At 42.2% G+C, this 23,166-nt stretch overlaps 1 long non-coding RNA gene across 1 annotated transcript; it reads right to left on the bottom strand.

Annotated features, from left to right (window-relative positions):
• Positions 1–14,136: 14,136 nt before the first annotated feature.
• On the bottom strand, positions 14,137–22,763 carry Gm41733. Its single transcript, XR_877439.1, has 3 exons — positions 22,702–22,763; positions 17,547–17,634; positions 14,137–14,318 (listed from the first exon to the last, which is right to left on the bottom strand). It is a non-coding gene; the product is annotated as a predicted gene, 41733 (long non-coding RNA).
• Positions 22,764–23,166: the final 403 nt, after the last annotated feature.

Genomic DNA, 23,166 nt, shown 5'->3' with positions numbered 1-23,166 from the left:
TTTTGGTGTTCAAAGTATTGTATCTTTTATTCTTTCCAGTTTTTTCAATAGTTCTAAATCTCTGTGAAGTTTTCAGAGTAGGAGCAGCAAAGAGAGACATAAGAAATGATGACGAACTCTAGCAATTCTTAATCTCTGGGTCATGACTTTTGGGGGTTGAATCGTTTCAGAGGGGTTGATATCACATATACTGTATATCAGATATTTTCATTTAATTCATACCTAGCAAAATTACAGTTCTAAAGTAGCAGTAAAAGTAATGTTGTAGTTGTGGGTCACAATAGCATGAAGAACTGTATTAAAGGATGTCAGCATTAGGAAGACTGAGAAGCACTGGACTATAGCTTCACCTGTGGAATGCATCAGTCCTAGAGCTGGTGAAGTCCAGGATTATGGGCTTTCATACTATATAATAACAAGCAGAAAGTATTACCTATCAAGTGGGCAAGAAAGGACTAAGCAAGTTCTATGGTAAAGGCAGTACAGAGGTTGCCAACTCACATGATAATAAGGACATTAAGCTATTGGTGTGGGCAGAGTTCTCAGGGCATAGTACCTGTTTAAGGCTCCATCTTTCAGAACTGGTGCACTGAGGATTGATCACCAACTTGTAAATTTGGGAGTCCACATTTAAGTCATAGTACACCATTGGAATCTTGGGTTTCCATAAATAGTTTACTATAGAATAAGGCAGAACACAGAGTTTCAATCGGATAATTAGCATTTTGTACATTATAGACTGTGAGTGAGCGAGGGGATAACATCACAGGCCACTCAGCAAAACTCATCACAGCTGGACCAGAGGGTAGCTATAATTTTGGGAAAGCAGCAGCAGCTTTTAACATGTCACAAGCTTTGGGATAGAGTTTGGTAACTTCTGAAGTGCTAGGATTATAGCAGTCCCAGGGTTGGGGAGGCAAAGATAGCTGGGTTCCTGGCATTCACTGGTTAGCCAGCCTCATCTACTGTCTTAGTCAGGGTTTCTATTCCTGCACAAAACATCATGACCAAGAAGCAAATTGGGGAGTAAAGGGTTTATACTGTTTATTACCAAAGGAAGTTAGGACTGGAACTCAAGCAGGTCAGGAAGTAGGAGCTGATGCAGAGGCCATGGAGGGATGTTACTTACTGGCTTGCTTCCTTTGGCTTGCTCAGTTTGCTTTCTTATAGAACCCAAGACTACCATCCCAGGGATGGTGCCAACCACAGTGGGCCCTCCCACCCTTGATCACTAACTGAGAAAAGGCCCTACAGCTGGATCTCATGGAGGCATTTCCTCAACTGATGCTCCTTTCTCTGTGATAACTCCAGCCTGTGCCAAGTAGATACACAAAACCACCCAGTGCATCGACTAAGCCAGTACTAGGTCAGTAAGAGACTGGATGTTAATAAACAAGACATAGGTCACCTGAAGAATGACGTCTGAAGTTGATCTTGCCTGCCCATCTCCCTCTCTCCCTCTCCCCCTCCCTCTCTTTCCTCCCTCTTTTTCCTCCCTCTCTTTCCTCCCTCTCTTTCCTCCTCCTCCTCCTCCTCCTCCTCCTCCTCCTCCTCCTCCTCCTCCTCCTCCTCCTCCTCCTCCTCCTCCTCCTCTTCCTCCTCCTCCTCCCTCCCTCCCTCCCTCCCTCCCTCCTTTCATTCCACTTAAGTAGATGGTGGTCATTGAGAATGGCCTCTATACATACTCCTGACTCTATACTGGGGCAGTTCTGTTTTTCTACTAAACTTACCTCTCACACTTTTATCAGCTCAGTATTTACCTGATTGCCTGAGTAAACATGGTCTAGGCACAGCCATGCTGATGTCCAGACGATAACTCCAGTACTCTATCAAACCAAGCAGAGTACATCCTTTACTTAAGATATGTGCTCAGTCAGTCCTCTTTATATGTGTACTTATGTTTGATTTACACTTTGGCTATATCTACATATAGAGCTGCTGAGTGCTATGATTCAAACATTTTTAGTTCAGTAAGGATTTTTTTTCCATTTTATCATACATGGAACTGGACATTCCAACATGAGTAAGAAAATTTCCTTGTTTTCCCAAACAAGTGAAGCTGTGTGGTATTTTCTTCCATTTGTACTGAAAAGTTGTGATCATATGATTATTGACATGCTCATGTTTCATCCTCTGTAAATTTGCCCTCTGTTCAATTTCTACTTTTCTATTTGGTCCTTAAAGTAAAACTTACGGGTTCTTTAGGAAGTCAGTTTCTTATGTGGTGTTTTGCTGATGAAGGAACATTTTACTAAAGTGGACACAGGTAAAAGGCTACAACAGACTCCTGAAGAAACGGTTCACTGAAACAGACACTGCTTAAAAAGATGTTCTAGGAAAACAAACACAAAAGAGGACACGGGATAAAAGATTCTACGCTAATCACACACATGTATTGGTCCATCTTACATTACATAGTTGAGCTCCATTTGGTGGGACTCCACAGAGAGAAGCACACCAAAAACCATCTGTGATGTGCTGTGGCTTCTTGCTGCTTCCTTGCTCTCAGGTAGATTGACAGAATGATGTCAGCTGAGACAGATATCATTCTGAGTTTTTCTAACTCAGTCTCACATGCTGTGACAAGACCTGTGGCGGACACATGATGTTTTGGGGGTAATATAAATAGGACTCAATAGACTATGAGAGAGCTTGGCTTACTTACATAATGCTTCTTGGTCTCCTGTCTCCATTGATCTTCACTTAGCTGAGCCAGGCACAGCCATGAACTTCTCCTGGCATTCCTGCTGGTCCCTCCTGCTGTCTCCTGATTCAGCTGAGGTCTGGCTGTTCCCACTAGGTCTTGCCCCTGCTACTGCTATCCCAACACAGCTGACCTGGACTACTCAGTATACCCTTGAAGTGTTTGCGAGTGAATTGAGCTGCCACTGTTGACCTGTAAACTAAACTGCTGATTTCTTCACAATGCAGATGGGATCTGCTCTAAAGAACCACTGCTAAACAGGTTCACTCCCTTGACCCCCCATATCCTCTCTTTTCCACTACCCCTGGTGGGTGGTGGGCTAGAGGAGAGGCTAAAATATTTAATAACCATCATTAAAAGTAGGTTTAAAAAAATTAAAACTGCAGATCCTTTCTGTTGATTATAGGAATTTTATACATTATAAATACCAGCTTGAAGTCAGTAGAATTACAAATAATTTTTTTCAGTTTCTGACTTTTCGTTAAACTGAATTCACAGTATCTTTTGTCTCAAACATTATTTAATTTTTAATGCAAAATAATCATTTTCAGGCTTCTGTTTTATATGCCTGGTTTAAGGCAATTTTTTTTCTTTACTGAGCAAATAAAAGCATTATAGGAAATACTATAATAAATTTGTTAAGTCTTTGTTCAATTGGTAAAAAGCTATACCATGTCCTGTAGGCCACATACTGAATACATTTGTCTTATACAGTTTTCATTTTCTTCACCTGTGAAGAGGCCATCTACATTTACAATGCAATTAGCACATGAAAATGTTTTATCGATTTGTTTTCCTCCCTATTAGTAAGTTTGAAGTTACATTTTAGAAAAGTTCAACACTAAGTGAATTAATAACACCAGGAATATTAGAAAGAATCTTTAGTGCAGTGGAGTAAGCCACCTCCATAATTCAGCTCGCTTCCTGTGGGCTTGCGCACGCATAGCTTGAATTTACTTTTGAATCCCTACGTTGTGCTTGCCAGTTAAGCATAATAGTATTCAAATCAAAAACAACTAAACCACAGCCATCTGAAACACATGCATATTCATAAGCTTGAAAAAGAACGGCTTAAAAAATATACACACGACTAGAACTCAAGTATGCCAAAAGATAATCTCTGCATGCTAAAATAAACTAACGTTATACAGATGTGCAGCATAAAATCATATCTGATTTATATCTCTCAGACCATTCAAACTAACAATTGTTTGGTTAAGGTATCTGGCAAAATATTTATGTCTTTCATTTAGTGATTGCTGGATCAAGAAAGGCTAGGAAAGGTCATGCTATTGACAAATTTATTTAGCATTAAAGCACAGAAGGGTGTCTTTAACTGTTCAAAGCATATATTAATAGCTGAGCAAATCATCCCTGGACTTATCAACTGGCATTATAATACAGTTATTTAACTTGGAATTTTATCTTTAAACCTACTTTTTCAAAGACTTTATTCTGTGTATTCTTCCACCATATAAAATAGTTCTCCTGTTTCATAAATATGATTGAATAATAAAGGATATATGAGTGCCCACTCTATGAGCATCTCTATAAACTTGCGTAAAGAATATAGGGATCATTTCTCACTGAGCAAATCTTGGTTTTCGGTTACCAATAATATTTACTATCTCTGCGTTTCCTTTGGTTCAGCAGTATTATTTGAATATAAATAGATTAAATAGATAGATACCTTTCTTAATAGTTAAATTCTGAAGTGGCTTAAATAATAGAATAATAGCATGGGGGGAGTTGGGATAATTCCTACTGCCAAACTCCACAGCTGTCACAAACTGACCTCCACTTTGCTCAACTGCCCCCTTTGTGCTTGAATTCCTCGAACTGGCCTTACCTGAGGCTACCACCTTTCAAGGAGGAACCTGCTGTTCTCTGGCCTACCTTCGCAAGTGCCATTGCTTCTAGACCTCTTTCAAAAGTCTGTGAGCTCCAGGGGGCCAATTATGAACCATGGAGGAGGCAGCTTACATCAGAACCCTTGTGAGGTTTCTCTTCTCTACTGCAGTATAGCAGCAGACATCAGGGACCTGACTGCACGAAGTGATGCTTAGGCATCAGATGCAGGAGGGAAGAATGAGATTTGTGAAGCTTTTGAAAAACTGGCATAAACAGCCTGCGGCATCAGTGCTCATGGCTGGGCTTGGGTGTTAGGAGTGCTTTACGTGGGCAATGACTGGGTCTTGGCTGGCCTATGCAGAAGACACCTCAGCTTGTGACAATGGTAGTGATTGCTGCGGGTTTACTGAGGTGGTGTCTTTTCCAAAGCTGCTGCTGCATGCTTGGAGAGATCCACAGCAAGCTCTAGGAACTGTTGGTTTTCCGTTAAGCTGGAGGGGAAAAGAGTTTTTCTCTTTTTTTATTCCTCCTTTTTTTTTTTTTTTTTTTTTTTTTCCCATATTGTCAACAAGTGAAGACTTCTAGAAAGCTTTTGCTTCCTCATAGAGACTGCGCTTTGCCTCATCGACTTGCATGGAAGCTGCCACAGGTATAAGTATTTGCAAGGCCTAGAAAGCAATGAGCATTCTAAAAGCAATAGACTGCTAGAGAGGAGAACACAGGTTAAACAGAATTCTGGGGTGTCAGTAACTTTTCTAATTGGATGCCAGTTCAGCAGTATTATTGTTGCAGTGTACAATAAAATACCACAACCTTATGGTGGTAGGAGCAAAATATTTATTTTTCTGTTCTAGAAGCTGAGAAATCCAAGATCAGGATTAGCATCATGGAGATCTTTTGGTGAAGGATGCTTCCGACACTTAATCTCCATCGTGTCTTCACATTGCAGATGTGAAGAATCTCTTCTCAAAGGACTCTAATTCCCTGCAAGATCCCTCTACCTTTATGATCTAGTCACCTCCTGGGGGCCATTCTTCTTAATGCAGTTTTGTGTTAGAAGATTTCACTGTATGAATTCATAGAGGAAGTAAACATTGAGACATTGTGTCATTTAGGAATGGAAAGGGATACAATGACATCAGAGTCAAAACAGGCACAGTCATTGGCACTTATTATGTGTTCTGGTTGACTCATTCTTTTTTCTTTTTTCTTTCTTTTTCTTTTTCTTTTTCTCTTTCTTTCTTTCTTTTCTTTTCTTTTCTTTTTTTTTTTTTTTGGACAGGGTTTCTCTGTATAGCCCTGGCTGTCCTGGAACTCACTCTGTAGACCAGGCTGGCCTCAAACTCAGAAATCTGCCTGCCTCTGCCTCCCGAGTGCTGGGATTAAAGGCATGCGCCACCACGCCCGGCCTGCCTCATTCATTTGACTGCCCTTTTGTGCTTGGTGATGTTATGCCCCCACGGCTACTGTATCTCACTGAATCCACAGATCTTTCCAGGATTCTTTTCAGTAAGATACAAGATGATACTCATGCTTCTTGCTACTGACCACGCATTTATCACTATTGACTACTATGTACTATATTAACCATCTTCACTTACTTTTTAATGTATTGTGTTGGAAACATCTGACATATTTCAAGTGTGCTAAGTAGAGCAAAGAAAAAGTTACCCTCTATTAGATCCTCATGGAAGTAGCGTTCTTCCCAGATTAGAGGTTCCAATGCCTATTGGAGAAAAGCCAACCAGAAGAACTGGACTACACAGGGTATTTACACTTCATAGGCACTAGGTAACCTGTACATCCAGGATGGGGTTGTGTTGTTATACCTTCTCCCAAAAACAAAGGCAATCAGTTCTAAACACAACTTTTAATTCCTAACTAGAAATATACCAACAGCCAATAGACAGCTATTTTCAAGCAGATGTGCAATCTAGAGTTCTTTTAATTTGCAGATTTTTCCTCTCTCAATGACAGCTTTACTGCAAAGATTTCTAAAGCTTTCTTGCTATGTTGGGAGAAGTCTAAGGACTGAGAGTGAGTACGCCCTCACCTTTGAGCACCACAGAGAAAGAGTCTAGCATTTTAGATTCCCATATAAAACCATTTCAAAGGCTCTTGGGTGGGATACCAACATGAGCACCACATGTCCTTTCATTCACTAACTTGACAGGACTATGGAAGCTGCTTAAGAGAAAACCCAAAACATTTCAGGATACTCGGAGCGTTTCCACACATCCCTTATGGCTGCTCAACTGGAGTTCATTTTGAAAACTTTTCTTTAGAATGGCGAATGTTCACCTCCTTATCATTGTTCTGACTTACAAGAGAATACAAATATTTCCCCAAGAACCAAAAAGTTATTTTAATAATATTTACAGAAAATGGAAAATATGAGGTGATAGCAGTGCTGTGCAAGTCAGTTCTCATGTTTCTTTAGCAGGGAAGAGAACAGAACCACGAGATCGTTCTTGAATATGACTATGACCAAAGTTAAAGATTGCCCAATTGTTGCCACCCAAACTAAACCTCTTTTTCCTGCAATTAACCATAAAGGAAATAATAACACCACCAGTGGATGTGGTGTGAAAACTTAGAACTTGTGTCTTTGAAAGAACACAAGCAAAGTAAAGAGAGGTCAAAGTGTGCATGGTGGTTTGGAAAGAGGCATGCTGGTAAGACAATATCAACATAAAGGAAGTCAGTCTACTATTTAGACCTAGTAAGTCAGGGCTCCAAAGGTCTAACCTCTGCCTCTGTCTGACTGATCTGCTTTGATCCTCCTACCTCTGGATTAACCTATTGTGAAAAGTTTCTCTCTCTCTGTCTCTCTGTCTCTCTGTCTCTCTGTGTCTCTGTCGCTGTCTCTGTCTCTGTCTCTCTCTCTGTCTCTCTCTCTGTCTCTCTCTCTCTGTGTGTGTGTGTGTGTGTGTGTTTGTGTATGTGTATGTGTTATTCCACTGACTCTTTCCTCATGCTGGGCACTTTCTGTCTCCTCTGGTGAAACTAAGTTTTGTAATTTCTTTGTGGTGTGCATGTTGGGGGCCAGCTGTGGCTCCTTATCCTCTGTTTCCTCCCTCTCAGGGTGTCCGGATGATATGTGTTGGGTTGGAAGGATAAAACAGAAGCCAGAACAGGTCATGTTTGTTTGTTTGTTTGTTGGTTGGTTGGTTGGTTGGTTGGTTGGTTTTTGCGGGGGAAGGGAGTTTTTCTGAGGATCTTAGTGTTACAGCTCTTTTAGACGAAGACCTTTTCTGACAACCTTCAGTGAAGCAGCTCTGTTAGACAACCTTAACTTGTACTATATACTTCACTGGGGCTGGGAGAGTGCTATATATAAACTTTGGAAAGTAAGGAGTTTTCTTGGTAAATGAAAATCATCCACTGGAGTTTAAAATATTGTGAATGTTTCATTTGTATGTGGAGACATTCCGGGAATGCCAGGTACTTGCTGGGCAGGTTCTTATTGGGAAAAGAGAAAGTTGAACTTGTAGGTCTGTCAAACTACTCACTCTTCCCCAGGTAAAGAGGGTGAGAGGTGGGGATCCCCAGACAAGGTCAGAGACCAGAAGCCCTGCTGGTAAAGGGAGTCCTCCATTCTGCAAGGAGGTCAGAGGAGCTATCTGGTCATGGTAGACTGGTAGACTGACTTTAATTAACAGGGTTTCCCCACATTTGTTTACATTTATTATCCATTTTATTGGAGTCTATTTGTTGTACATGACGATAGACTACATAAAACATTTTTATAAAAGTATATGTGACTTTGATCATATTCATTCCTCACCTGACTCTTTTTCCTCCCCTTTCTTCCAGTCAAATCTTATTGATTCTCCTAGACAGTCTTAATTTCATGTGCTATGTAATGTGTGTGCACGCGCACGCATGTGTGTGTTCACACCCATGTCCAAATCTCCACAAAATCTCAGACTCATAGAAGGGGGGTGGGGAACATGTGGCATTTGTCTTTCTGAAGCGTAAAGTTACATTTGAGTTGAACTCAAGATCTTTCTGTTTAGACACATTTGGTTTAGAGAGAGCAAAGATTCACATTCAATCCTTGGCTCTATGAAATCCTGCTGGACTATTGTTTCGTGAGCTGTCTGATTGCCTCCCCTATGCCTTCCTCTACCTGGTTCACAAAAAGGTGGGCAAGTATCACAAAGATGTGCATGCTGAGAAGCCAAAACCCAGCTTGTGGTCATTAATGGTTTGATGCAGCCTGGGTAAATGCCAAATTGCTAGGCCTTACTTTTACATTTTTTTCCTTCTATATAAGGCCTCTCTCTTAACAGAAATTTTATTTTTGCTTAAATACAGCCTCATACAGCATAGATTACCAGCACAATATACAAACAATATTTGTTTAAATGATTGTAAATTTACCTGAGATAATCAGACTTCTTTTGTGTCATCTGCCAGATGACCTATGAAGGAAGCTTAAGAAATTGAAGCAGGGGAGAAAAATAGGAGAATTCCCAAGAAAGCATTATTCAAATATCATCTTTCATTCCGAAGACTAAATATAGAGGATTGTATAGGAAATTATGTGGCTTTTGTAACAAGTTATTTCATGTTTTTTCTTAGTCGCACTGTCTGTGAAAGCATCTGTCCCCACGTGTTGGTGATGTGTCTGCATTTATTAGTCAGCTTGGGTCAGCCGTGATTTGCAATGTTTACGTTCACAATAACCATGCCCAGTGCATGTTCCCGAGACGGGATCTCTTGCAATGGTTCTCATTTGCTTTCAATCACTAACAGATGCACAGTGTATGATCATGTCCTTTTAACCTGCCAAAGGGATTAGAGGAATTCTGAACTCTAAACCAAGTGGTTCCTCTGGGTCGCCTGACTTTACTTCTTGAACCTGAATGATAAGAGTCACAGGTAACATTATCTGGCTCTCATCTTAATGTTTGACCTCATTTTCTTTATTTTTTTTTCTTCTTCTAAGTTTCATACTTTGTAAACCTGTGTCTTTAAAAAGCTGGCAATTGGTGTGGGGAGTATTATCAAATTCAAAGCCCATCTTGAAACCTCTATCACTACTTCAGATGGCTTTTTAAAATATCGTCTAGGATCATGTAGTGTCCAGGTAATTGTAGTCAAGAGGCTGATAGGGTGGTAGGGTAGTGGTGGTGGTGAGGTGGCAGTGGCCTCATTGTGATTCTGCAATTAGCCTCCAGGTGACTTAAAGCCAAGAAATCCTCTTAGTGTGTAGACTTCTTATCAATAAATGGCAGCTCTTAGATATCATGACCATTCCCTTCCCACCCATCAAGATCTACAACTCAACATGATCTAATTTTCAATCTAGGTGCATGTGTGTGTATGGTGTGCACACGCACATATCCATTTGGTTCCATAATGAACCTGAGTATATAGAGAGAAGAGAGAGACACAAACAACTCTTTGAAGATATGACAAAGCAGAAATAGGTGAGTCTAATAATACTAAACCTAGAAAATTTGAGGACTAAGGAAGGGAGATAACCAAGGAATAGACTAGAAAAAAATATAAAAAGGAAAGAAATATAATGCCCAGGATGGCATGCTGTACTGGCTAGCCTTATATCAACTCTACATGCCAACCAGAGTCATCCTCAGAGAGGCAGGAGCTTCAGTTGAGAAAATGCCTCCACAAGATCCAGCTGTAAAGCATTTTCTTAGTGCCTGATGAGGAAAGGCTCACTCCAGTGAGGGTGGTATCATCTCTGAGCTGGTGATCCTGGGTTCTATAATAAAGCAGACTGGGCAAGCCATGTGAAACAAGCCAATAAACAGCACCTTGCCTTGGCCTCTGAATCAGCTCCTCCCTCCAGGCTCCTGCTCTGAGTTCCTGTTCTGATTTCTGTCCATGGTGAACAGCAATCTGTAAGCATAAGCCAAATAAAACCTTTTCTCCCCCAACTTGCTCCTCATAGCGATAGTAATACTAATTAAGACATTTCCCTTCATGTTTTTCCTCAAATCCAGGAAATCCGAGTGTAGAGATTTTTATTGATTAATCTTCATTTGGATCCTGAGGTCAAATCTAGCCAAGCAAGAAAAATCCAGCTGAGGAGAGAACCCATTTCTTTGCATCAGCATAATAGGTTAGATGCAGAGTGTGTTAGACTCTTTATGACGTAGATCATTTCCTCTGGTATTTTCCAAAGTCATTTCAGAATTAGGCAAGCATTGAGTTGAGATTACCCTCAAAGTCTTAGGATTATCCCAAAATACATTTTTGTAGTTTAGGATGCACCCGCATGAAATCTTCTCATTTGGTTGGTCAAACGAGTTGACCCTTTACATGAAACTCAAGAAGAATGAAGACTGAAGTGTGGACACTATGCCCCTCCTTAGAATTGGGAACAAAACACCCATGGAAGGAGTTACAGAGACGGAGTTTGGAGCTGAGATGAAAGGATGGACCATGTAGAGACTGCCATATCCAGGGATCCACCCCATAATCAGCATCCAAACGCTGACACCATTGCATACACTAGCAAGATTTTATTGAAAGGACCCAGATGTAGCTGTCTCTTGTGAGACTATGCCGGGGCCTAGCAAACACAGAAGTGGATGCTCACAGTCAGCTAATGGATGGATCACAGGGCTCCCAATGGAGGAGCTAGAGAAAGTACCCAAGGAGCTAAAGGGATCTGCAACCCTATAGGTGGAACAACATTATGAACTAACCAGTACCCCGGAGCTCTTGACTCTAGCTGCATATGTATCAAAAGATGGCCTAGTTGGCCATCACTGGAAAGAGAGGCCCATTGGACACGCAAACTTTATATGCCCCAGTACAGGGGAACTCCAGGGCCAAAAAGGGGGAGTGGATGGGTAGGGGAGTGTGGGTGGGTGGGTATGGGGGACTTTTGGTATAACATTGGAAATGTAAATGAGCTAAATACCTAATTTAAAAAAAAACTCGCTATGTTTATAAAGAGCGACTAATGAAAACTTTTGTATTTGTTATCAAATTAATGGGTCATAGCCTGTGTTCCACAAGCCAGGTTTGACCACCCATCTCAAGAAACCAAGGAAGAGAGACAAATTAATAGTGAAGAGCACACGAAAGAACAATTTCTTCAGTGTGGCCACCTTGAGAAGAAAGACAAAGAGATGTGGGGACTTCCTCACATTTATCATGAAGGAGGTCATCTTCACCTGAGGGTGGGGTTTAAATAGAAATCGAGAGGTATGTACACCTCAGCCCACCACTGCCTCGGATTGGATCCCAGCGTCTCCGACAGGGAGAGATAAAGCTTCAGATCTTTCGCCAGTTCTCCCTTCCCTTCTCTGGCTGCTCCAAGGGCTTCGTCCCTTTCTTCTCCAGCAGGAGATTCCTAGGGGATCCTAATTTTGTGGGGGCTACTCTTTCAAAAGTCTGGTAGCCAGAGAGGGGAACACAAGTGTCCCTTTGGAATACCCTGCCAGATGGGCTGCGTGTTCACTTGCTTTTTAACGTCTAATGTGGCTGGGTGCTCCTTAGATATTGTTGGAAGACATAAAGCTATTTTGTAAGTTTTATTTCAAAACAATAAATGTGTTTTTGCTGTTCTGGGTAAGACTTGTGTGACTACTGTGGTTTGTGAGTCCAAATTCATGCAATTTGTAAGGATTCCAAATTTCTAAAACTAATTTTCTAATCAAGATTGTTATGGTAACCCAAAGGCACTTTCTAAGTTCCAGACAATTACCAAAACAATAAAATATTATCTCTTGTGTTCTTTAATGTACACTTTGAGGAAAACTCATCATAAAATAATTCCATGGCATTTTCATCAGTCGGCTTGCACCCTCTCATCTGAGATCTGGTGTCTAACTTCCCTGCACCCACTGAAACGTGACTCTTTCTCGTTGTCGTAGAACTAACAGCTAATTAATTTTGACCAGGTATTAATCTAGTACTCTGGGTGTCCTCACAAGTTCTTGGGTTTGCTCAGTCATACTGAAGCTGAGTTCGAGTGTCACATTCTCCCTGTTTTTCTGGCAAGTGTGGCCATTTTGAGTTACCCAACCAGACACAGATTCAATGGAAACAAAAGGGTGTAATAAAACATACATTCTGTTTGCTGCTCACAGACCCTGTCCTTTTCTGAAGATTGTCAATGCCCACGTGTTTTGTTTTGGTTTGGTTTTAGTACCAAAGTTATTTTGTTTTAAATTTTCCTTTCAAATGACATATTGAAGTTCATTTGAATGCAGGTGCTGTCTAGCAACACAGTGTGAATTTAAACACTCTTTCCTGGAGGAAAGATGGAGGCTCACTAGACTCAAGATGCAAACCACACAAGTTTGGAAAACCTGGGACTAGTGAGGCTCACATGACCTTTTCCTAGCTAGGGTGATAGGACTCTAATATGTTGACCTGCGTACAAATCATGTAGGAAACTCCAGAGAAGATGCATCCATGCGTCTGCACCCAAGCTGGGGTGAACGTTTTAGTGCTACAATGGCTTTTGAAACTTCCTTAATCCTCTAAGTAACTCCTTTGCTCATACAACTATAACAACCCCAATGATAAACTTACTGTTTGGCCGGGGTGGACCTCGGTAGAATCAACTATTTGATCTATCACCAATGTCCTGTTTGGGGTGAGTAAGTGTTTGTTCACATCTCTCCAGGTAAAGTCACACAACAGCTTTGAAGGAAAAATGTACTGTCTACAGTTAAATATCTTTGTGGAATCATGTAGCCATTTGTGGCATGGCATTATCTAGAACGACATAAACATACACCAGTTTGTATTACACAGGGCACTGACAAAGACCAAAGAAACAATAACATCTAACTCCTGCTTCATAAAGCAGTGGTTTTATTGGGGTTACTTACAGAAACACGGGTGAGGGATTACATATAGGAACATGGTTAACTCAAAGGCTATAGCTCTGAAGAGCCCATCCAGGTGTGGGTCAAGCACATGAAGGTCATGTCCTTCATTCTCCCTGTACCATCTACAGCCAGCTCCATGAATCTCCCTAGCAGTAGTCTGTTGCTCTTGTAGACTTGAGGCAGGACCTTGTCACTCTGTAACTCTCTAACTCTGTACTGAGCTGTCTAAGCTTTGGTAGCCCTGACCTTCTGAGCCTCCCCTTTTCTTCCAGGATGAATATTTCAAATGGAAAGAAGTAGCTATGCGAAATATTATCACTCTGAACTCATGCAGGCATTCCAAAGATGGCTGGCACACAGTATGTTCACAAATAATGCTAGCTATACTTTTTATATTGTGTCACGATTCTCCTGATTCTTTCTGTGCAGCTTTTCTCATCCCAAGAAATAGAGCTGGCTGCACTTCAGTCTGTTCCACCCGCAGAGCAGAGTGAAATGAAAGAGTGGACCCCTGCTGGGATGAATGCAGTTCACTGGGGCATTTCAAATCATAGCTAATAATTTTGAACATTAATATGTGCTTTTATAAATTGTATCATAATACTCTCCTAAAAGGTTGAGGTTGGTATTATTATTACTTTGTGCGTGCATGTGTGTGTGTGTGTGTGTGTGTGTGTGTGTGTGTGTGTGTGTTTGTGTGGTGTTTGACTGGTATATGTGTATGCTCTGTGTGTGTGTGTTGTATCTGTAGGTGTGTGTCATGTGTGTGTATGTGTGCTATGTCATGCATGGGAAGGTTAGAAGACAACTTTTGGGAGTGATCCTCATCTTTCCACTTTGCTTTCTCTTGTCGTCTTTGCCCTGCATATGGCCAAGGTAGCAGGCCCCACATTTCCAGATGATTCTCTTGTCTCTGCTTCCCATTTTCTCTTGGAGGCCTAGGGAGACACAGACACCAATGAAACCCAGCTGTATGTGGTTTTTAAAGTCTGACTCAAGTCATCAACCTTGTGCAGCAAGCCCTTGAACCCAGAGAGTTATCTCTCACAGCTCTATTTTCATTTACAAAAATGAGGAAAACATAGTTGAAAGCAGTTAAATCGCTTATACCTGCAGCTATGTATGGAAAAGATCTCAGGCTTTCCTTTGGAAGTGAGCTCCAAAGTCTCAACTCCTGATGTTCCCAACAAAGTGTCTGGGACATAAGAGGCCTTAGTGGATTTTTGATGGATGATCATGGTTACTGTAGTCATCCATATATGGTTGCATGTTTGTTATTTTGTGGGATACAGGGAGTGGTAGGGACAGCTAGAGAATACAGAATCATCACTATCTGCTAACTATGGATCCCTTCCCTTTGGGGATTTTCTTTCACTTATATACTATAACAGTCTTATAGAAAAGGCATCACTCTGCTAGTATTACAACTAAGGATCCAAGATCCAGAATGGTAGGATCTATACAAGATTGTACAATGAAAGACAGCCAGGATGGACCCTAAGACGATCTGTTGATAGTATTCTTCAGGCTGTTACAGATCTTTATAACAATAACAACAACAACAACAACAAAAATAATAACTTAGTACTAGTATTATTTTTTTTTTTCTGTTTAGGGGTCAGGGTGGTTTGAATAAAAATCACCTCCATGGGTCCATAGGGAGTGGCCTTATTTGGAGGTGTGTGGTCTTGTTGGAGTAGATCTGGCCTTATAGATCCCTAGGGGTGGGCTCTGAGGTTTCAAAAGCTCAAGCCAGGCCTAGTGGTTAACTGTCTCTTCAAGCTGTCTTCTGATCCATACACAGAACTCTTAGTTGCTGCTTCAACATATCCACCTGTTTGCTGCCATTGCTTCCCACAATGACGAGAATGAATTAAACCTCTGAATGGTAAGCCAGCCCTAATTAAATGCTTTCCTTTTTAAGAGTTTCCGTGGTCATGGTGTCTCTTCATAGCATACAACCCCTGACTAAAACAGGGGTATTTTGCTTGCAAGTATGTCTGTATACCACATGCAAGCCTGACATTTGCAAACATCAGAAAGGGTATGAGGTCTCTTGGAACTGGAGTTACAGACATTTGTGAGCCATCATGTGGGTACTGGGAATTAAACCTGGGTTCTCTAGAAGAGTAGTTAGTGCTCTTATTACTGATCCATCTTTCCATTCCCACACCATGCTTTTGTTGTTAAGGATTATGGGATGGTGAAGAACGAATTGTAGCTGTTTTTGTCTTTGTGGGTTCTTTGGGGGAAAGTTTCTTCTTCTCCCACATCCCTCTCCCTCCTCTCCCCCTTCCCTTCCCCTTCCCCCTCCCCCTCCTCCTCCTCCTCCTCCTTCTTCTTCTCCTCCTCCTCCTCCTCCTCCTCCTCCTCCTCCTCCTCCTCCTCCTCCTCTGTTGCGCGCGCTCAACTGGCCAGGAAGAACGACGCTGCTACAGGATCCTTCTGCACACGTTTATTCAGTCCTGTTTCTTCTTGTTTATATCTCTCTTGTTTATATCTCCCCTGTTTATATCTCCCCTGTTTATATCTCCCCCGAACCCTGGGCCTCTCACTCCTTTTATACTCTCTCTCATCCACGAACCGCAGGCCACGCCCCCTCGCCAGTCACGAGGCTTCAGCTAATCAGGGCAGCAGGGGCAAATCTCCACCAAATTGGATTCACCTGTATCCTGGTACACCTGCGCAGCACTCAAGATGTTTGTGGTTTATATGAGGAAGTCAGGTGCAAGTCATATGACTTAGCTGCAGTCCCTGGCGCCTTTGGGACTGCCGCCACACCCGCTCCCCACACTCCTCCTCCTATTCCTCTTCCTTATTTTTCTTTGCTCACAACTACTTAACAAACCATGACCACCAACAACCCACCCTGCCTCTCAGGGCCCTAGCATTTTTATACCCTCTAAAAAGTTCCCAGAATTCCAAGTGTCACACAATGGCAGAAACTATCTACATCTGGCAAAATCAGACCCCTGCCAGAGCATGAAGCAAATTATAGTCAGCTGCTGTGGTCAATCTGAAGCAGTCCCATATCCCACATCTGGGACTAAAACAAAAATGTATTCTTGTATGCTTGTATTTTTGTGTTTTTTAAAGAAACCAAAATTCCAAATTTATCATTCTACCTTATTACCTTTTTATCCCTAACAAAGAGCACAGTGATTTGCCCACTCGGTAACTTCCGCAGAGACAGCGTGTTTTCTTTATATTTTAATCTATAGTATCTCTCCTTTTTATTGTCCCACTGTCTCCGGCCGCCATTATTCTTGTACACCCAGGTCTTTCTTTTCACTTACCTTTTCTTGGTCATTATTTTTGTTAGTTGTTTTTATTTTTAACGACATTCACTTTATTTCCTGTGTGTGTGTGTGTGTGTGTGTGTGCGCGCGCATGAACACATGGCATGGCACACCAGAGGACAATTCACAGGAGTCACTTCTCCCCTTCTCCCAGGTGAGTCCTGGGTTTAGAACTCAGGTCGGCAGGCTTTCCTACTTAACATCTGCATTTTCCTGCTAAGCCATCTGGCCGACATTGTTTGCTTTGGTATGGGGCCTTCTTGTGTTTTCCAGGCTGGTCTTGAACTCATGGTCCTGCTTTTGCTTCATGAATACTGGGGTTATACATATGTGCTTTCATGCTCTGCCTGTCTCTAACTTTAAACTCCCAACTTATCTAAAGCTGCACAAAGGCTTCCCAGACCAGTCAGCCTTAAACCAATGCTTCCTCCCGGGCAAGCTCGCTTCTTCCACACCACTCACTCAGCATCTATGACTGACTTTGTCTGGCAGCTTTCCAAGGTTGGTAAGCATCCTCCTCCCCCTTCACTGATTACAAGCTCCTTCAGGGCCGGAACTATTTTATAGGAAAGTGTGTTTAACATAGTCACCAAATTAGTGCTTTTTACATAGTGAGTTTTCACTCTCCTACAAAGACAGCTTTATTACCTGCTGCTACGTTTCTGTACAGAAGAAAATCATTTTGTCCATGTGGCTATTCAGTTAACTGAGGTGCAAAATGAAATTTCCATCTCGCAGGAGGCCACTTTCAGAGGGAGCCGATGTGTGGTATAAATGTAGCAAACATATGTGTTTTTACTTAAAAGAAAAACAGTCTAGAATTGCAAACTTTTAAAAAGCAGCTGGTGATGAGTGTCACATTCTTACCTGAAATCGTAGCTCAGTGATGGGAGAGAGCTGATGGGGATGACAGCCTTAGTGATGTAGAAGTTGCGTCTAGATGCCAATGTTTACTCTGCCAATAATCACAACGGATAATTCACTACTAAATGTAGCGAGAATGTGGCAAAGTACCTTGTTGCTATAACAGGCAGACTTTGAATTGAGCAGCGACAAACATTTGGCTCACAAAGCTTAGTAATGCATTCCCATAGAGGCCCTTTTCAGAGTTGCCAAAACCACTGCATTCAGGACATGAAATCAGAAAGTGGAATACGGACATAGGTCATGTTGATAACTGCCCAGCCCCGGAACATATAATGCCTTCTAGGGTTAGTACCATTTGCTTTGAATTGTCTGCTTAGTTCCCTAGAGATAAGACTCAGAAGTCAAGGAGAAAGAACATTTGAAAACATTAAATCCACACATTCTGTGAATCTCTCTCCAGCAGAGTTTTCTACTGACATCTTTTTTTTTTTTAAATCATTTGTATTCTCTTATTCTGCACTTTTCTTTTCTTTTGTGACTCTGAGCCCCACATCCTGCTACTAAGAAAGCACTGATTATGTCAACCCTCACGTTTAGAGGCAACAGAAGATTTTTCGGTTTGATGCTGCTTCGTTGGTATACTTTATATTATATCTAAGTTTATTATATAAAGGTGGTCTAAGCTTTCTTCTATACTGAAAAACACCATTAATTATTCAAGATGGCAATGTTCTGCACCTGTCTATATTTTAATATTATCAAAAAGTAAGTGTTGGGGCTGAAGAGATATTTCAGGGGATCAAATATTTGCCAGGTAATGATTAGGACCAATCTCCAGCACCCACATAGATGCAGGATGGATCAAAAGCCCACATGTATTAGCAGGACTTGAAAGATAGCAGTATGGGATCCTTGAAGAAGCTGGCTAGCTTAGGCCAGCCTTATTGGCAAGTCCTGTGTTCAACTACAAGACCCTATCTTAAGAGATAATGTGCAGCCTTGAGCCTCCACATGCACATCCCCGCCCACCCACACATGTGCCCACATACACGCAAACACACGACCCACACAGGCACATACAAAAGTAGATAGACAAGTAACTAATTTTCAAGCAAGCACTTCTTCACTTACAAGGAACAAACATCAACCCCAGGATTTAAATCCCCATCTTTAAAATGTGCCCCACGCCACATGTCATCCACATTGATTCATACTAGTGACTACCTGCTTTCTTAGTTTAAAAGACAACTGGTTTTCTCCACTGGCCTTGGCTTACCTGTTCAAGACCCTACATTATACATATTTTCCATATTGTTTGTGGTCTAGAAAACTGCTCAGCTTTCAGGCCAAAATCGAAATGTTTTCTTTATTTCTCAAAGAGTTTCTTAACAGTGAAGCTTCCTGGGTCTGTCTTTGTGCTTCACAGGCCTGGTATATTTGTATTGTAATTTCCTCAATAGTCCGTGGCTGTGTGTGAGGCTTTGAGAAAGAACTAAGGTTGCATTGCGTGAGTCTGTTTGATCTATTTTCCTTCTTTGCAAATTTAGGACCTTTTTGGAAGAGAAATAAAGAGAAAGGCTGGAGAGGCTCCAGATGATCTTTTGCAGAAAGAATGGAGGGATTAATACAGTGCACGCTGGCTAGCTTTCTTGTTTTCTTCTTATAAATTTCCCCCAAATTGTAGTTATAATGAATTGCATTGCTCTTATGCTAAACCATCAGGAATAAGCTATTATTCCCATGCTGGCCAGGAAACCCCAGGGAAACATCTTTTTTTTCCTGTATGTAAGTACCTCTCTCACATTTGCCCAGCAAAGGGTATGTTGAACAGTTTATAAACTTAGTAAATCATTTCTCAGTAGAAAGTGTCCCTGTAGCTGTTGGATGTATGGGAAAGAGAAAATAAAAGAAAATAGCGTTCTTTTGTCAGCGGATCAAGAAAGGACGGCACTGACAAGAGGTAACCACTGCACAGACAGAGCTAAAGCCCTGCTTCTTACAACACAGCCCTCTCTACCTTTTCTTCCCCAGCGTCTACTGAGATCCGTCAGCTTTGGACCAGAATCAAGATTACGTAAAACTACAGGGAGATATAAATACTAAAGTGACAAGATCTGCTTTGGAGATGTTCATAGGCCTAGCGGGGTAGGAGAAGCAGATTCTCTGCCAGCATGTATCTTTCTCCCCCACACTGCGGCAGCCCTAATAACCGAACACAGATGCCGAGGCTGAGTCTTTCTCTCCCTTTGTTAAGTGGTTTGATTTTTTTTTTCTCCCCTCAAAGCACTGGCAAAAGACACCAGTGTGGTTTTCGAAGTAGACAGCCGGTTCTCCTCTGTGGCTGCCTTGGGCTAAATTGCATTCAGTGAACTTGTATGCATGGCTGTACATGACGTGGGGCACACTTTACCCATTGCACACTGGAGGCAAAGACTACCAGGGGAAAAGGGTTTGGAGGCCACAAAAGAAAATATGACTATCCTTTGTTTTGTTTTTCTGAAAATATATTTGAGGCCCACAACTTCCCACTGAGACGCCTTTAAAAGAAGAAAACCTTAACTGAATCACATTCCAAGATATCGCCTCAACGACGCAATGACGCACATCAGAGTGCCGAATGTAACAATTGCTAGGAAGCACCCCGCCTTGCACCCCCCAGCTCCCGGAGAAAGCAAATTCTTGAGACAGAGGATAAGGCCTGCACTCCTAACGCGCACTCCACGGTGCCCTGGCTGATTACTCTTTTCACCCTGACTCAAAAATGAAAGGAAGAAATAAGAAAGCCTGTTCCCATGGTACTGGGGTGAAGAGGAGGCAGGAGGCAGGGGTGCCAGGAGGAAGGATTTGGGGCTCCTGTCCGTCAGTGCCAGAAACCCGCATTTATGTGACTCCAATGCTCACTGAGGAAACAGAAAGAAAAGCTTGTGATGTGACTCCACCCCCTCCACCACCCTCAGTCATTCCAGTTTTCTTTAAACTGCTGGGTATATACAGCTGGCAGCCAGAGCCCCAGAGGAGGCGGGGGTGTGGGGCATATAAATTATGGCTGCATTTTACAGCGAAGGTAAACTTAAACTGCAGGCCAAAAAAAAAATGGGTTATAGCCAAAAAAAAAAAAAAAAAAAAAAAAAAAAATGACAGGGAGGGCAGGATCCAGCAGGCCTCTCAAAAGAACAAGGAAGAGAAGATGGATAGAGTTATTCAGGGAACATGGGATCAGGAAGAAAGGAGGGCGGAAAAAAAGCGGAAAAAAAAATCTAAACAAGTTGTGTAAAATCTGCTGCTTTAGTGGGTCTTAAAGAGCTTATGTCAGCTCAATTCTATGTGGTAGCATAATGTAAATCTATGGGAAATGGGGCTTTGGGCATATCTACTCTATTGCATTGCTGCAGATTGCCAAGCATGGTAATAAATGTCAAGTGGTTATTTATTTGATTAGAAACTTCATTAGATTGTGATTTGATGCTCTGCAACCTTCCATTTCCCCCACCTCCCACTGCCACCAAAAAGAACGCTCAGTTTTGAAATTCAATCCCGCTAGCTGGACGGGGTGGGGGTGGGGGTGGGGGTGGGGGTGGGGGTGGGGGTGGGGTGGTGTCATGAAATAAAAAAACAAAAAAAAAAAACAAAAAACAAAAAACGAGCAAATACCCTCATCTAGATGGCAATGCTCTGCATAAATACAGAATCTCCTCTCCAGCAAATCTGTGGCACTTTGCTAACATGATGGAGATATGTTCTGGCAAGGGAGTGTACTTTTTTTTTTAAGCCCCTTTTTAGTCTTTTGCTCGATGGAAGGTTGTTTCCAAAGTAAGAAGGAATTCCTCTGGCTTCAGACAGATTCTGTCTGTGTGCTCTCTGCTCAGCAGGCTCAGCTTGCTATCTTGGATTTGGCTTATTTGCAGATTTCCTTAGCAGGGAGAGATGGAGAGGTGATGGCCAGCCTTCCAGTTTGGCCTGGGTAATGTGGGACTCGGCTAGCTGGTGCCTGGGTATCTATTTCAGCCCTGTTCAGGGCGTAGAACATGAATCCTATTATGTTTACAAAAAAAAAAAAAAAAAAAAAAAAAGGTGTGGGGGGGGGGGACTCCTTACTGCAGCAGACAGGGTCAGGTATCCTGTTTACAGTCAGATTTCTCAGTGTTCCTTCAGTTTCTCCTATGCCTTTCCCAAAAGACTCCTGTGTTAGGTTTGAGAAACAAAGAGAGGATGAGAGAAAGTGAGGGACCCAGCTTCTCTCCCTCCCTCCGCAGGGAACGGTACTTGCATGTCAAAGGACCCACCAAATAGGAATTGGGCTGGCTTTCAGAAAACCAGGGATTTAAGCACAGTGTGGGGCATGTATTATTGCCACAGAGCTCGAGCTGTAAAAAAGCCTAAAGAGACAAGCTTTATCTCTTTGCCTGAAACCCTCTTGGAACCTTCTGGGAGTGCACATTCTAAATCAAGAATCAAAACGTTTCCCCAGCACAACTGCAAATTGAAAATAGGCACTTGAACAACACAGACGGAGATGGGGGAAGAAGCGTGCCTTTGAAATGCCTACAACCCACCCGGAGACACTCTGGCTCTTTCTGTAGAGTATTCATCTGCAGGAAAGGGTGTGTGGCTCAGCAGAGGCAGCTGACAGCTGACAAAAAGATATATTAGATGCCCACACTTGCCCCTTGCCAGCCCCTAGTATGTTTTTTTTCTTACACTCGCCTTAGAGGAAAAGAACAGATATTTGATTTAGAGAAGCAACCTAGTAGCTATAGATTTTTGCTGTTCTTCCCTTCTGCCTCTCCCCACACCCAGCACTCTCAGTATATTGTAATTGAAACAAAGGCCAGAAAGATACAGTTCTTGCATTAGTCTAAGTGGCGTGAAACACTGGAGAAAAGAAACTTAGAAATTCATTATGTGCTGTGTGGTAGGCAGCAGCAACTCACAGGGCAGCAAGTCTTTCCTCCTTTTGTGGGCAAAGTCACTATCTTAAAAACAAAAGCAAGCAAATAATGAACGAACAAACAAACAAACAAAAAACCCTCTCTTGTGAGTACCAGTTAACCTGTTCCTGAGAACTCTGCTCTGTGTGGGTTCGGTGTGGTGAGACCGCAGAGGGCTGTGGTCTAGCTTAATAGCAGTCAACCCCCTGCAGGAAAGGGCACCCTACCTTCAAAGCTGGTGAAAGAGGAGAAATTGGAAGCTCTGGATGAGGCTTTGAGAACCTGCGGGAGTGTGTGTGTGTGTGTGTGTGTGTGTGTGTGTGTGTGTGTGTGTGGAGGGGAGGGTGTTGGGGGGGGAATATCAGATCTGTGGTTTTTCCTTCCAGCAGGAGGGCCAAGAAAGGACAAGGAGGCTTGATGGAGAGAAGAGGGAGGGGATAACGTGAGTGAAGGCACAGAGGGAGCAGCATATGCAGGGCCATGAACTGACAACAGGCTGAGTCCATCTGTAGTTCTCCATAAGAGAACTGAAGCACACCAGTGAGCTGGACTGCCAGAAGAGAGAGGCTGGGTTTCTACAGAGCAATGCTCGGAGCTAGGTAACAGGAAACAGTTACATGACTGTATTCAAGCAACACATTTTTAAACAGATTACTGTCTTGATGTTAGGGAGCAATATAAAGATTACGGGC

The sequence above is a fragment of the Mus musculus genome, chromosome 18 (genome assembly GCF_000001635.26).
Source record: "Mus musculus strain C57BL/6J chromosome 18, GRCm38.p6 C57BL/6J".
In the NCBI taxonomy this organism is placed as follows: Eukaryota; Metazoa; Chordata; class Mammalia; order Rodentia; family Muridae; genus Mus; species Mus musculus.
Note: the sequence above shows the minus strand (reverse complement) of the source record. Positions and strands in the feature narration are given on the sequence as shown.